The sequence below is a fragment of the Haliotis rubra genome, unplaced genomic scaffold (genome assembly GCF_003918875.1).
Source record: "Haliotis rubra isolate DU_JTF1 unplaced genomic scaffold, ASM391887v1 Scf411, whole genome shotgun sequence".
NCBI lineage: Eukaryota > Metazoa > Mollusca > Gastropoda > Lepetellida > Haliotidae > Haliotis > Haliotis rubra.
In genome coordinates, this window is record NW_025767093.1 from 858,807 (window position 1) to 873,902 (window position 15,096).

The 15,096-nt window shown below is 41.5% G+C and overlaps 2 long non-coding RNA genes across 3 annotated transcripts; one reads left to right on the forward strand and one right to left on the reverse strand.

Moving 5' to 3' along the window:
* The first annotated feature begins 2,439 nt into the window (after positions 1–2,439).
* LOC124288081 lies at positions 2,440–3,085 on the forward strand. The gene is made up of 2 exons (XR_006901375.1): positions 2,440–2,808; positions 3,013–3,085. It is a non-coding gene; the product is annotated as an uncharacterized LOC124288081 (long non-coding RNA).
* Positions 3,086–5,993: 2,908 nt separating this feature from the next.
* Positions 5,994–13,393, reverse strand: LOC124288076. Of its 2 annotated transcripts, XR_006901371.1 has the most exons (4): positions 12,868–13,393; positions 11,087–11,193; positions 8,293–8,478; positions 5,994–7,895 (listed from the first exon to the last, which is right to left on the reverse strand). It is a non-coding gene; the product is annotated as an uncharacterized LOC124288076 (long non-coding RNA). The 2 variants fall into 2 exon arrangements; XR_006901370.1 differs by lacking the exon at positions 12,868–13,393 and having other exon boundaries at positions 11,087–11,282.
* Positions 13,394–15,096: the final 1,703 nt, after the last annotated feature.

Genomic DNA, 15,096 nt, shown 5'->3' on the forward strand with positions numbered 1-15,096 from the left:
AGGTGGTGGAAACATGCCCTGCATTGATTAATTTGATGAATCATGAGAAGTTAACGCCTGCAATGATTTGTGCAAAAACAGGTCAGCTTGATATTCTGAAGTTCCTCAAAGCAAAAGAAGCCGATTTAACATGTACATACGGGAAAAACTGTTTGCATTTGTCAAGTCAAAATGGTAATCTGTCAACTGTGAACTTTTTAATTTCATTGAAAATATATCAGGTAAACAAGAAGGATAGCAAATTGAGGAAAACACCAGCTATGTTTGCCGCGGAAGGCGGACACTATGATGTTTATCATCTCCTTGTATCTGAGGGCGCAGATCTGACACTTACTGATGGAGACAACACTGACTGTCTGATGTTGGCATGTGAAGGAGGTAACATATATATTGTGAAACACATCCTATCAATGAAAACATGTGACATCAACAGACGGGGTGGATACTCAAAAGAAACACCAATAATGATGGCATTGAAAAGAGGACACTATGATGTTTATCGTCTCCTTGTATCTGAGGGCGCTGATCTGACATTTACTAATAGATTCAACACTGACTGTCTGATGTTGGCGTGTGAAGGAGGTAACATATCTATTGTGAAACACATCCTATCCATGAAAACATGTGACATCAACAGACGGGTTGGATACTCAAAAGAAACACCAATAATGATGGCATTGAAAAGTGGACACTATGATGTTTGTCATCTCCTTGTATCTGAGGGCGCAGATCTGACACTTACTGATAGAGACGACACTGACTGCCTGATGTTGGCATGTGAAAGAGGTAACATATCTATTGTGAAACACATCCTATCAATGAAAACATGCGACATCAACAGACGGGGTGGATACTCAAAAGAAACACCAATAATGATGGCATTGAGCAGAAGACACTATGATGTTTGTCATCTCCTTGTATCTGAGGGTGCAGATCTGACCCTTACTGATGAAGACAACACTGACTGCCTGATGTTGGCATGTGAAAGAGGTAACATATCTATTGTGAAACACATCCTATCATTGAAAACATGGGACATCAACAGACGGGGAGGAAAGTCAAAACAAACACCAATAATGATGGCATTGAAAAGTGGACACTATGATGTTTATCGTCTCCTTGTATCTGAGATGACCCTTACTGATGAAGACAACACTGACTGGCTGATGTTGGCATGTGAAAGAGGTAACATATCTATTGTGAAACACATCCTATCAATGAAAACATGTGACATCAACAGACGGGATGGATACTCAAAAGAAACACCAATAATGATGGCATTGAAAAGTGGACACTATGATGTTTATTATCTCCTTGTATCTGAGGGCGCAGATTTGACCCTTACTGATGAAGACAACACTGACTGTCTGATGTTGGCATGTGAAGGAGGTAACATATCTATTGTGAAACACATCCTATCAATGAAAACATGGGACATCAACAGACGGGGTGGATACTCAAAAGAAACACCAATAATGATGGCATTGAAAAGTGGACACTATGATGTTTGTCATCTCCTTGTATCTGAGGGCGCAGATCTGACACTTACTGATAGAGACAACACTGACTGCCTGATGTTGGCATGTGAAAGAGGCAACATATCTATTGTGAAACACATCCTATCAATGAAAACATGTGACATCAACAGACGGGGAGGAAAGTCAAAACAAACACCAATAATGATGGCATTGAAAAGTGGACACTATGACGTTTATCATCTCCTTGTATCTGAGTTGACCCTTACTGATGAAGACAACACTGACTGCCTGATGTTGGCATGTGAAAGAGGTAACATATCTATTGTGAAACACATTCTATCAATGAAAACATGTGACATAAACAGACGGGGAGGAAAGTCAAAACAAACACCAATAATGATGGCATTGAAAAGTGGACACTACGATGTTTATCATCTCCTTGTATCTGAGGGCGCAGATCTGACCCTTACTGATAGAAACAACACTGACTGCCTGATGTTGGCATGTGAAAGATGTAACATATCTATTGTGAAACACATCCTATCAATGAAAACATGTGACATCAACAGATGGGGTGGATACTCAAAAGAAACACCAATAATGATGGCATTGAAAAGTGGACTCTATGATGTTTATCGTCTCCTTGTATCTGAGGGCGCAGAACTGACATTTACTAATAGATTCAACACTGACTGTCTGATGTTGGCATGTGAAGGAGGCAACATATCTATTGTGAAACACATCCTATCAATAAAAACATGGGACATCAACAGACGGGGAGGAAAGTCAAAACAAACACCAATAATGATGGCATTGAAAAGAGGACACTATGATATTTATCATCTCCTTGTATCTGAGGGCGCAGATCTGACCCTTACTGATGAAGACAACACTGACTGGCTGATGTTGGCATGTGAAAGAGGTAACATATCTATTGTGAAACACATTCTATCAATGAAAACATAGGACATCAACAGACGGGGTGGATACTCAAACGAAACACCAATAATGATGGCATTGAAGAGAGAACACTATGATATTTATCATCTCCTTGTATCTGAGGGCGCAGATCTGACCCTTACTGATGAAGACAACACTGACTGCCTGATGTTGGCATGTGAAGGAGGTAACATATCTATTGTGAAACACATCCTATCAATGAAAACATGGGACATCAACAGACGGGGTGGATACTCAATCGAAACACCAATAATGATGGCATTGAAAAGAGAACACTATGATATTTATCATCTTCTTGTATCTGAGGGTGCAGATCTGACACTTAATGATAGAGACGACACTGACTGCCTGATGTTGGCATGTGAAAGAGGTAACATATCTATTGTGAAACCCATCCTATCAATGAAAACATGTGACATCAACAGACGGGGTGGATACTCAAAAGAAACACCAATAATGATGGCATTGAAAAGAGAACACTATGATGTTTGTCATCTCCTTGTATCTGAGGGCGCAGATCTGACCCTTACTGAAAGAGACGACAGAGACTGCCTGATGTTGGCATGCCAAGGAGGTAACATATCTATTGTGAAACACATCCTATCAATGAAAACATGTGGTATCAACAGACGGGATGGATACTCAAACGAAACACCAATAATGATGGCATTGAGAAGAGGACACTATGATGTTTATCATCTCCTTGTATCTGAGGGCGCAGATCTGACACTTACTGATGAAGACGACACTGACTGTCTGATGTTGGCATGTGAAGGAGGTAACATATCTATTGTGAAACACATCCTATCAATGAAAACATGTGACATCAACAGACGGGGTGGATACTCAAAAGAAACACCAATAATGATGGCATTGAAAAGAGGACACTATGATGTTTGTCATCTCCTTGTATCTGAGGGCACAGATCTGACCCTTACTGATGAAGACAACACTGACTGCCTGATGTTGGCATGTGAAAGAGGTAACATATCTATTGTGAAACACATCCTATCAATGAAAACATGGGACATCAACAGAAGGGGAGGAAAGTCAAAACAAACACCAATAATGATGGCATTGAAAAGAGGACACTATGATGTTTATCATCTCCTTGTATCTGAGGGCGCAGATCTGACAACTAATTGATGAAACTAACACAATTTCCTATGTCGTTACATTGGAAACACTGTAATGCTTGTGATCTTGTCTTAGGTGTGCAGATATGACCTTTACTGATGAACGCATCAGAAACTGTCTGTCATGCAAGAGAGGAAACATATCTGGAAGCTGAATATCTGTATATAACACTGTGTCATGGTGTACGTGACATTGTAGTATACTATCGTGTTATACTATGGCATTGTTTAGCTGTGGTGTAAATGTCATATATATATATAGTTGTGTATTGCTGCATGTACCAGCGTATAGGGTTGTAGAGGTGTATATAGCATGGTACTATTTTCAAGTATTGTAACCTTAGTGGATTCTGGTATGAATGTATGCATGACATATTGCATACACTGTATGACATGATGTTTTACACTGTGTACGCTACCCGACTGATGTAACCTGACACTGGATAAGTGGGAACCACAGCACTGTGTATACAGCATTGCACAGTGCTCTTTTTCCTGGTCTGTTTGATTGTTTTGATGCACCACAATACTGAAGGGTTATCTATTGTAGGCATTTTAAAGGCATGAATTCTTTAGCTTTATATATGATGCAGTGTGTTAGGTTTTGGCAAAAATTGTCCTGGTCTTTGTTTTCTTGTTCAGTTTGGTTTACCTAGTTACACAAATTTTCGAACCAGCGGGCTTTGTTCTAGAATTTTGGTTCTTGTGGATTATTCTGGTTTTCGTTATCTATATTGCCTACTGTTACAAGGACAGGAAAAACGTCGCTTCCCAACGGACTGAAATGGTTTTTAGACAGGGTACATTGAGCGAGTTCCGGATGCAGATAATATAATCGCTAGCAGACATAGTTCAGTGCTGACTGTCATACCTAGTTGGTTCAATCTTAAAAAGATATGTCAATCACAAAACTCACTTGAAAAGCTTTTAATTTGTACTGCATGATATATACTTGCTAATAAAAGTACAGAAATTCCTAACAGACTTAATCTATTCTATTTGTTGGTTTATGATTATAAATCGTGTTGTGTTCACACTGCATTAGGGGCTTTACTGCTTACATATGCCGGATTTACACGAGGTAGGATTAAGTCATGCCACCCAACCAATACAAACATCTTGAGAATGTTGAGACTGTTGAAAGTCTTGAAAAGCGTTAAAAACGGATTAACCATACCCGTTCACTTTTGTAGTGGAACTAACTTTAAACAGCGGTTATTGGCGTGGAATTTTCTGTTGTAGAACCAATATGTTCTCTCCTGGGATCGGTCCATACACACTATACTACTGCCACAAGTGGGCATCTACAACAAGTGGGCCTCTGCTTCAGTAAATGTTGGTTACTGCCACAAGGGGGCCTCTGCTACAGAAACTATTGGTTACTGTCACAATTGGGTCTCTGGTACAGAAGAATTGATGATTGGCGCAATAGAACACAAATGACTTGTGCACGAACACAGTCACGCTCCTTTCTCCTCCACGAAGTGGGGGCGGTGAGGTAGTCTAGTGGTTAAAGAGTTCGCTCGTCATGCCGAAGACTTGTGTTCGATTCCCCACATGGGTACGATGTCTGCATCGTCTGCGTCTGCAATATTGCTAAAAGTTGTGTAAAACCTCAATCACCCATTCCACAAAGTGATGGAATCATGAAAGGAACATACTCAGGTTTTAAATGGGTTTGCAATGACAACTCGACAATCTCCCTTCTGGGATTCCATACCATTTGGATATTTCTGACCTGCCCTTGAAAGTATGAAAGTATTCGACAATATGGACAGCCACATATATAGGTGTCATTTAATCATAGGTCAACATGAGTGGATTGAAATTGAGTTTATTGGGTTTTATCACTTTCATCAGTTTTCCAGTTACTGCTTGAGAAAATTCTGCAAGAAACAGTTTACTTATGTGATTGCAGTAAAACGTGCGAGCCGAGGCTGATCCTGGCGAACTAAGGGAGATAATGTAGTTGCACATTGTTCCCTATCTTTACCCTACTGCAAAACAGTCTACGACGGATAAGACAAGACCCAGATGACCTACAAGAGTTACCCAATCATCATGTTCTGAGATACTGGAAGCTTTATTTGTTGAACGACTTGTTGATATCATCTGAACGCCCCCTTTAGCATTCCTTGAGTGTTATACATTGTAAAGTTAACCTGTGGTTCCGGGTTCGAATCCTGGTTAACTCAGGCTATGTTTCTGCTTGATATCTGCTTGATTCACGTCCCGAGTGTTGAGATTGATCCTGACGATGTCAAGCAGTTATGTCGGACCCAGAATGGATCATGTACATTGCTACTACAACATATATACGAGACAATATCCATTCAGTATTTGTCTGGTGTCCCCCGCCGTGATATTGCTGGAATATTGCTAAAAGGCGGCGAAAAACCATACTCACTCACTCCCATTCAGTATTTGGTTTATTTTATTAAACAAGGATGTCATAATATATGCTGTCCATGACGTCAATAGCAAACTAACACATTGCGTTATTACTATTGTTATTAGTATGGTAATCACGGTTTCCGCAGGGAATACACAGTTTCGTGGTTTTGATTGCCTCCATTTTGAGTAACAGTTCCAACAATAAGTCAGTTTCTCAAAAAACAAGCATGCTGGCATTGGATGATACAGGGTATCTCCCCTGGTGTAGTGACTCCTGAGCGAAGTGAGAAACTCAATTTGACGTCACAGCATCACGTCATCATATCTCGTAACAAGATACATCCCAGCAGTAGAAGAACAAGATACACGTTGCTCTGTCACGGGTCACACAGGTGTTCCTTACGTGTCTCACTGGCCTCCCATGTAATTCAGTCTAGGTACAAAGTTCAAAGTACAAAGTTCAAAGTTAAGTTCGTGTAGCAGTGCCAGTTGAACATCACGGATCTACAAAGTGGACATTCCCTTGGGTCAAACGTATATACGTGTGATTCCGGTTTGAGTTTTAATCCGCAGACCTTTCTCTGGGATATACACCGCTAGCTCTACATCGTCGTAGTGGAAGCACAACGCCTTCAAAGGTAATGTTCATCTGGGACAGGCAAACCCAGTGTCAGCATCGACCCACGAACTAGGAGTTTCCTTCACAGATGAGAACAGTAAAGAGCGATATACATGTATACTTGGGAAACTTTCTACCCATGCCCCACACATGAACTGATAATGAGAGGTGATACTGTATAAAGGAGGGTCAGTGAAGGATTGTCTAGTTGAAGTTCACAGTGTACACTAGCTTGAGCAACTCTCAACACAAACATAATATCAATGATATAACAGATACACGAATACAGTTCAACCTTATAATATTACTGTCATCTATCTCCATAAATAGTTATCTCCCTTTGGTGTAGGATTTCACGGAAGGATGTAACTTTGACGAGTAGTCACGTGATCAGATGGGGTTTTCATATTTCAAGGACCAGCCCTGAATATCTATACGAGATAGCTGGAAATGCCCGCATGTGTTTCTGACGAACAAACAACAGTGTTTCAACGAGAGAATTTTTTGTTCAGTTTCAATATTTTCAAAGCCTCCTTGTAATTTGGAGGTGGGGCTTCTTCCACGGAGGAAGCAGATGTGGACCTAAATACAGAGAATACAGGCAAATGCATCCCCGGTATCCGTGATGACCGGCCATTATGTATAGCTACTTCCGGTTCATATGCGGGATTGTCATAAACATTGACTTCCAGTGCTTGTTTATGGCAAGGGCAGTCACACTGAGCAGGCTGGACTGTTTGAGAGTTGGGAGCCTCGGCATCTGTGTTCGTTGTGGAGGCACTGCTTTCGGAAGAATTGCTTTCATTGAGCGAGTTCGATCTCGAATTGACGGAGACCCCGCGGCTGAAGACGTGGTTTCTGATGTTATCATGACGTCCGGCTCATGTTCAGATGAAGTAGAAAGAGATTCGTTAGAGGTTTCAGAGTCAAGATTTGTCAAATGTCTGTCCCTAAAAATGCCACATTGGGAAGATTTGCACTTTCTGCACAAAGAATAATGTCGAGATAACAAAAAAGGCCCTCCATTCAAGCCAAACAGTTCCTGATAGCTCGGCGGAGGAAGAAACACTTCCTGGTGAACCGCCTCTTCGTCTTGAGCTGGACGTCGCGCACGCGTAGAGCGTCTGTTCCGGCGACGACGCTTCTCGAAGGTGCACGACCAGCAAATACGGAACAGGAAGATGACGACCGGAACAGCCGCGAAGACGATGTAAATGCGCATGTCAAATCGGGGGACACGTCTTGTACCATTCCCTTCCTCGTCCTCGTCTTGTGTCGTGTCTCCTTCCGTGTGGACCCTGTTTAGTGCTGAAAACACGGAAAGGAGATAAAGAGTTTGCACGAATTTATGCTACTGCTATGAGATATATTCCAAATGTTTAACGTAAAACTCGATAAAAAAAATTTGTCAATAAAGACATGTCAACAACCAAGTTCCCGAGCCAGACCCGCTGTTACCGTAGGTCGTCTCCTACAACCAGCTTATGTTGCTGGGGACAACGGAATTTAATGTGAGGAGCTAGACTGACTTTTAGTCCCCAAAATAACAGTTTTAAACACTAAATTAAGATCTTATTTACCATAATGTAAAAAACATCTCAAATGCCAATGGGGCCCATGACAGTCTTTAGGCATCCAGACTTGAATTCACACAAAAATATCATAGAGAGGAACATAAGTATTCACGCAACATAAAGGCACGTACGCTGACAGAAGAATCTTATTCTGTAGTTATTGCATATTCCAGAAGTCTGGTCACTATTCCTGCAGGCTAGACCCGCAGTGGAGCCAGACTGTCTTCCCTCACGATGTTGTCGACGTCACCGTTGTCGACATCGCAGTCAGCTCTGGTGATTCTGTGAGTTGATGGGCAGATATTCCGTCTCAGAGCCTGTAAATCGGGTAAAGTTATACTTCGCATAGTTTTAAAAGCTGAGCTCAAAGATAAACACTCACGGATAACGCGTGGTCGTGCTATATCCGTGTTCGTTTTTTATTTAAAATTCCGATATGAGCGAGCGTATAGTTGCCTGTGTCAGTCCTTTCCTTGTGTAAACGTACTTGAAACTGTAGTTCATGGTGTACATTTCATATGTGTTTTATTGGCAGTGTGACCTAATGTAAACATGTTTGTTGGTGTGTCAGGGATCAGATACATCTTGCAGTCACTAGCTACAGGTATGTAGATGTCAGGGATCAGATATAGCTTGTAGTCACTAGCTGCAGGTATGTAGGTGTCAGGGATCAGATATAGCTTGCAATCACTAACTGCAGGTATGTAGGTGTCAGGGATCAGATATAGCCTGTAGCCAATAACTGCAGGTATGTAGGTGTCAGGTATCAAATATAGCTTGCAGTCACTAACTGCAGGCATGTAGGTGTCAGGGAACTGATATACCTTGTAGTAACTAGCTGCAGGTATGTAGGTGTCGGGGATCAGATATAGCTTGCAGTCACTAACTGCAGGTATGTAGGTGTCAGGGATCATATAATGCTTGTAGTAACTAGCTGCAGGTATGTAGGTGTCAGGGATCAGATATACCTTGTAGCCACTAGCTGCAGGTATGTAGGTGTCAGGGATCAGATATAGCTTGCAGTCACTAGCTGCAGGTATGTAGGTGTCAGGGATCAGATATAGCTTGCAGTCACTAGCTGCAGGAATGTAGGTGTCAGGGATCAGATATAGCTTGCAATCACTAGCTGCAGGTATGTAGGTTTTAGGGATCAGATATAGCTTGTAGGCACTAGCTACAGGTATGTAGGTGTCAGGGATCAGATATAACTTGCAGTCACTAGCTGGAGGTATGTAGGTGTCAGGGATCAGATATAGCTTGCAGTCACTAACTGCAGGTATGTAGGTGTCAGGGATCAGATATAGCTTGCAGTCACTAACTGCAGGTATGTAGGTGTCAGGGATCAAATAGAGCTTGCAGCCACTAGCTGCAGGTATTTAGGTGTCAGGGATCAGATATAGCATGTAATCACTAACTGCAGGTATGTAGGTGTCAGGGATCAGATATAGCTTGTAACCACTAACTGCAGGTATGTAGGTGTCAGGGATCAGATATAGCTTGTAGCCACTAGCTGCAGGTATGTAGGTGTCAGGGATCAGATATAGCTTGTAGCCACTAACTGCAGGTATGTAGATGTCAGGGATCAGATATAGCGTGCAGTCACTAACTGCAGGTATGTAGGTGTCAGAGATCAGATATAGCTTGTAGCCACCAACTGCAGGCATGTAGGTGTCAGGGATCAGATATAGCTTGCAGTCACTAACTGCATGTATGTAGGTGTCAGGGATCAGATATAGCTTGTAGTCACTAGCTGCAGGTATGTAGGTGTCAGGGATCAGATATAGCTTGTAGTCACTAGCTGCAGGTATGTAGGTGTCAGGGATCAGATATAGCTTGTAGTAACTAGCTGCAGGTATGTAGGTGTCAGGGATCAGATATAGCTTGTAGTCACTAGCTGCAGGTATGTAGGTGTCAGGTATCAGATATAGCTTGTAGCCACTAGCTGCAGGTATGTAGGTGTCAGGGATCAGATATAGCTTGTAGTCACTAGTTGCTGGTATGTAGGTGTCAGGGATCAGATATAACTTGTAGTCACTAGCTGCAGTTATGTAGGTGTCAGGGATCAGATATAGCTTGTAGTCACTAACTGCAGGTATGTAGGTGTCAGGGATCAGATATAGCTTGTAGCCACTAGTTGCTGGTATGTAGGTGTCAGGGATCAGATATAGCTTGTAGTCACGATCTGCAGGTATGTAGGTGTATATGCACGCGATCAGAAATACACGACGGAGTATGACGGTAATTCTATATACAAACGTGATCAGGGCTAACTTGGATTTGAAAACGGATCCATTTTGAAAAATTCGAAACCGTGTATTTCATCCATTAGTTACAAATATCGTGAACGCGTTTGACTAAAACTCTAAACTTTGGCTATAGTGACTGGAAAGGGGCGGGGTTGTAATACAATGGCGTACGCAATGTCTTGTGACGACTCACCATATAAGGCTATAGGGGTCCCAAAGGGAATAAAGAGCTAATTATTTCTCAGGTAATAGGCAGCGCGACCAATTTATGTGAGTGTGAAGCTCTACAGGTGTTATATCAACCCTTAATACACAGTCGGGGTACATGAGTGTGAAGCTCTACAGGCGTTATATCAACCCTTAATACACAGTCAGGGTACATGAGTGTGAAGCTCTACAGGTGTTATATCAACCCTTAATTCCCAGTCGGGGTACATGAGTGTGAAGCTCTACAGGTGTTATATCAACCCTTAATACACAGTCGGGGTACATGAGTGTGAAGCTCTACAGGTGTTATATCAACCCTTAATACACAGTCCGGGTACATGAGTGTCAAGCTCTACAGGCGTTACATGAACCCTTAATTCCCAGTCGGGGTACATGAGTGTGAAGCTCTACCGTTATATCAACCCTTAATTCCCAGTCTGGGTACATGGATTACAACAACCACAACACCCACCCTGGTGATGGACTGAACCGTTTCGTAGTCGCCGTCGCCGCTCACTGGGTCGTCCACGTCGTACCACTCAGTCCAGTACTCGCGGTCGCCCTGCCTTAGTCGGGAGGCTGCAACACACAATAATAATGATGGCGATTTTAACAATAATAATGATGATGATTATAACAATGATAATGATGATGATTATAACAATGATAATGATGACGATTATAACAATGATAATGATGACGATTGTAACAATGATAATGATGATGATTATAACAATGATAATGATGATGATTATAACAATGATAATGATGACGATTGTAACAATGATAATGATGATGATTATAACAATGATAATGATGACGATTGTAACAATGATAATGATGATGATTATAACAATGATAATGATGATGATTATAACAATGATAATGATGATGATTATAACAATGATAATGATGACGATTATAACAATGATAATGATGATGATTTTAACAATGATAATGATGATGATTATAACAATGATAATGATGACGATTATAACAATGATAATGATGATGATTATAACAATGATAATGATGATGATTTTAACAATGATAATGATGATGATTATAACAATGATAATGATGACGATTATAACAATGATAATGATGATGATTTTAACAATGAAAATGATGATTTTAACAATGATAATGATGATGATTATAACAATGATAATGATGACGATTATAACAATGATAATGATGATGATTTTAACAATGATAATGATGATGATTATAACAATGATAATGATGATGCTTATAACAATAATAATGATGATGATTATAACAATCATAATGATGACGATTGTAACAATAATAAGAGTCCCCCTTGAATGACGTAGTGTACACACGATTTGTGATTCTCTGCCTGTGACATGTGACATGTGACATGCTAAAATAGTCCCATTATCACATCACCCACCGGGTACCCATTCCCTGCTCCATCAGCACAGGATTATTTCAAATACTCAAGTGCCTAAGGAGACACCGACGTGCTGCACGTGCTCCGGTGTGGGTCACGACCTCAAGAGTCAAGGGAGATCACCCATCGAGTACTTTTCGTGAACAGCGTTGTTTAACGTGAGCTGGTAGTTGTAAGCAGGTCCACTTACCACTAATGTTTTTCAGTACCACAAAGACAGCCAAAGATGAACTGAGGAAATTTATTAGATCTAAGTAGACAGCACCCACAGTTGGAATTATAAGAGTGAGTGAGTGAGTTAAGATTTAAAGTCACATCGGCAATATTTCAGCCATATCGTGACTAAAACTAGTTCTAAATTTGTAATACATACATATAATATATTAAACCCTGTCAACGAAGGACAGTAAAACCACTAGATTATCACAGATTGAGTTAAAACTAGCTAACATATATCTTTAAAAGTAGAAAATTATTTCTGGACAATACAATGTAAAATTGGGCTATAGATCGCCAACAACTGAAGGTAGATCACCATACTAGGGACCATGGGGACTTACAGTACCTTTGCTACCTGCATGGACCCTAGCTGGATTTACACCATCCCTTCAGCCATTGGCGTTTATATCGAGAATTAGCCATACATTAAAATGACAAAAATACTACGATTAAAACACCTGGTATACTTAAATTTACTTGAAATGTTTTGGGACTTACGTACCCGGAATTATAAGAAAAATAAGATATAAATAATAAATCTACGGCGTGACACGTGTATATGTGTCAGCCAAGACACGGGTCAGACAATATGCGATGAGTGAGTGAGGCAGTATTACCTCATGCCCTGGCTGTATACGATGACTGAGTGAGGCAGTCTTGCTTCACGCCCTGGCTGTATACGATGAGAGAGTGAGGCAGTAGTAGCTCATGCCCTGGCTGTATACGATGAGTGATTGAGGCAGTATTACCTCATGCCCTGGCTGTATACGATGAGTGAGTGAGGCAGTATTACCTCATGCCCTGGCTGTATACGATGACTGAGTGAGGCAGTCTTGCTTCACGCCCTGGCTGTATACGATGAGAGAGTGAGGCAGTAGTAGCTCATGCCCTGGCTGTATACGATGAGTGATTGAGGCAGTATTACCTCATGCCCTGGCGGTATACGATGAGTGAGTGAGGCAGTACTACCTCATGCCCTGACGGTATACGATGAGACAGTGAGGCAGTATTACCTCATGCCCTGACGGTATACGATGAGTCAGTGAGGCAGTATTACCTCATGCCCTGACGGTATACGATGAGTGAGTGAAGCAGTATTACCTCATACCCTGGCGGTATACGACGGGTGAGTGAGGCAGTCCTGCTTCGTGCCCTGATGGTATACGACAGACCAAGGTTGTAGAGGGTGTTTAAATACAACGTAACAGGACATGATAAATAAGATCAAGTTGGTCAAGTGGAGAAAATGGATACTAGCCAGCCAATACAGGTAGCTACATCAAGTCAGATGATCTCTTGTCGGCGGGGACTACTCAGATACCAACGGAACTGTGCGTATCTTCACACATCCGTGTGGCAGGGGAGTGGCTGGTCAGGTGGCTGGTCAGGTGGCTGAAGGATGGTGTTTAAGGAGGCAGTGACACATCCTCGATCATCCGGTGCATTCTGTCTCCATTCTACGTCACACGCTGGGTAACAGAGGGTATCACGGGGTATCCCAGTGGTTAAAGCGTTCGCTCGTCACACGAAGGCCCGGGTTCGATTCCCGACATGGGTACAATGTGTGAAGCCCATTTCTTGTGTAATCCCCTCGTGATGTAGCTGGGATGTTGCTAAAAGCGGCTTAAAACCCAAATAACTCACTGAACGTGACACGCCTGGTAACCGAGGTCACAACTGGAAACAGAAAGGTCTTGGGGGGTGTACATATTGGGTTGAAAAGAGCCAGATCACAAGATACAAAAAGCATCTAAAAAGTTTTACGAACAGATGAAATATTTCAAGAGATTACGGGAAACAGGAAGGACAATACACCATACGTATACCTTCAAGTATACATCAATACCACTTGAGACACAATGCATGCAACACAGAAAGAAATACCATAATGCAGAAAAACTGTCTGCACCCTCCCTTAACATGCATAGTGGTCACTAGAAGTCCAATACCATTGACCGCCATGAAAACAGTTACGGATTTCACCGAGTCGTAGACGATAGTCCGGCACTGTAGCATAAGACATCGTCCACACAATGACGTCGAACGACGACACTAGAGTAACAGGAGTTATTCCCCCTGGATCCACCCGGATGCGTTGGTTCCCGAAGATAATCGTTTACCATAGACATGCTGGGGTTATTTACTCTGCTTAAGTCAAGACTGTTTTGTAACGTACTTTTTTAATGCTCAGTCTGAGAGCCACCCAATATATAGAGCTCCAAACAAGTTAAAGAATACCACAACAGGAAGGCTGGATGATCTTTACCTGGATGGATGATCTTTAGTGGTATAAAATCTCAAACCGCCAGTGCAGCGAAGTGTTCATACAGCACGTGCATTCCATGCACATATACTTCCCTCTGTTAGTAAGATAGAGATCGTTTCATTGATACCGTGCATGAATACAATATTTCAGTGAGCGTGACATGTGACCATGGTTCGTCAAATATTTGGGAAACCCTGAACTAAAAACAAACCGAAGAACTCAACTGGTGACTGAGCAACATGTACATGTTGTTTGTGATTCGTTCATAACTGTCAAAATAGTTTATATTTTTCATACTCACGCTGTGTTCTGTGAAATTCATCCCAGTACAGCAGGTGTATACTTTCTATTGTACGTCAGTATACATTTAGTCAACAGTTACTCGAGAACGTGGTTTCATCTATGCTCTTTAAAAAGGACAGGGGACACTCGGAAATAACCTTTTCAAAAATTGTAATTAGGAGACATAAATAATTGCTGTAATTTGATAATTAACAAATAGGGGCCACATTACAACCAGTAGTGACGTATGGCAGTAAATGTTCTTGCATTTAATTGTATGTATACTGTACATTATTTA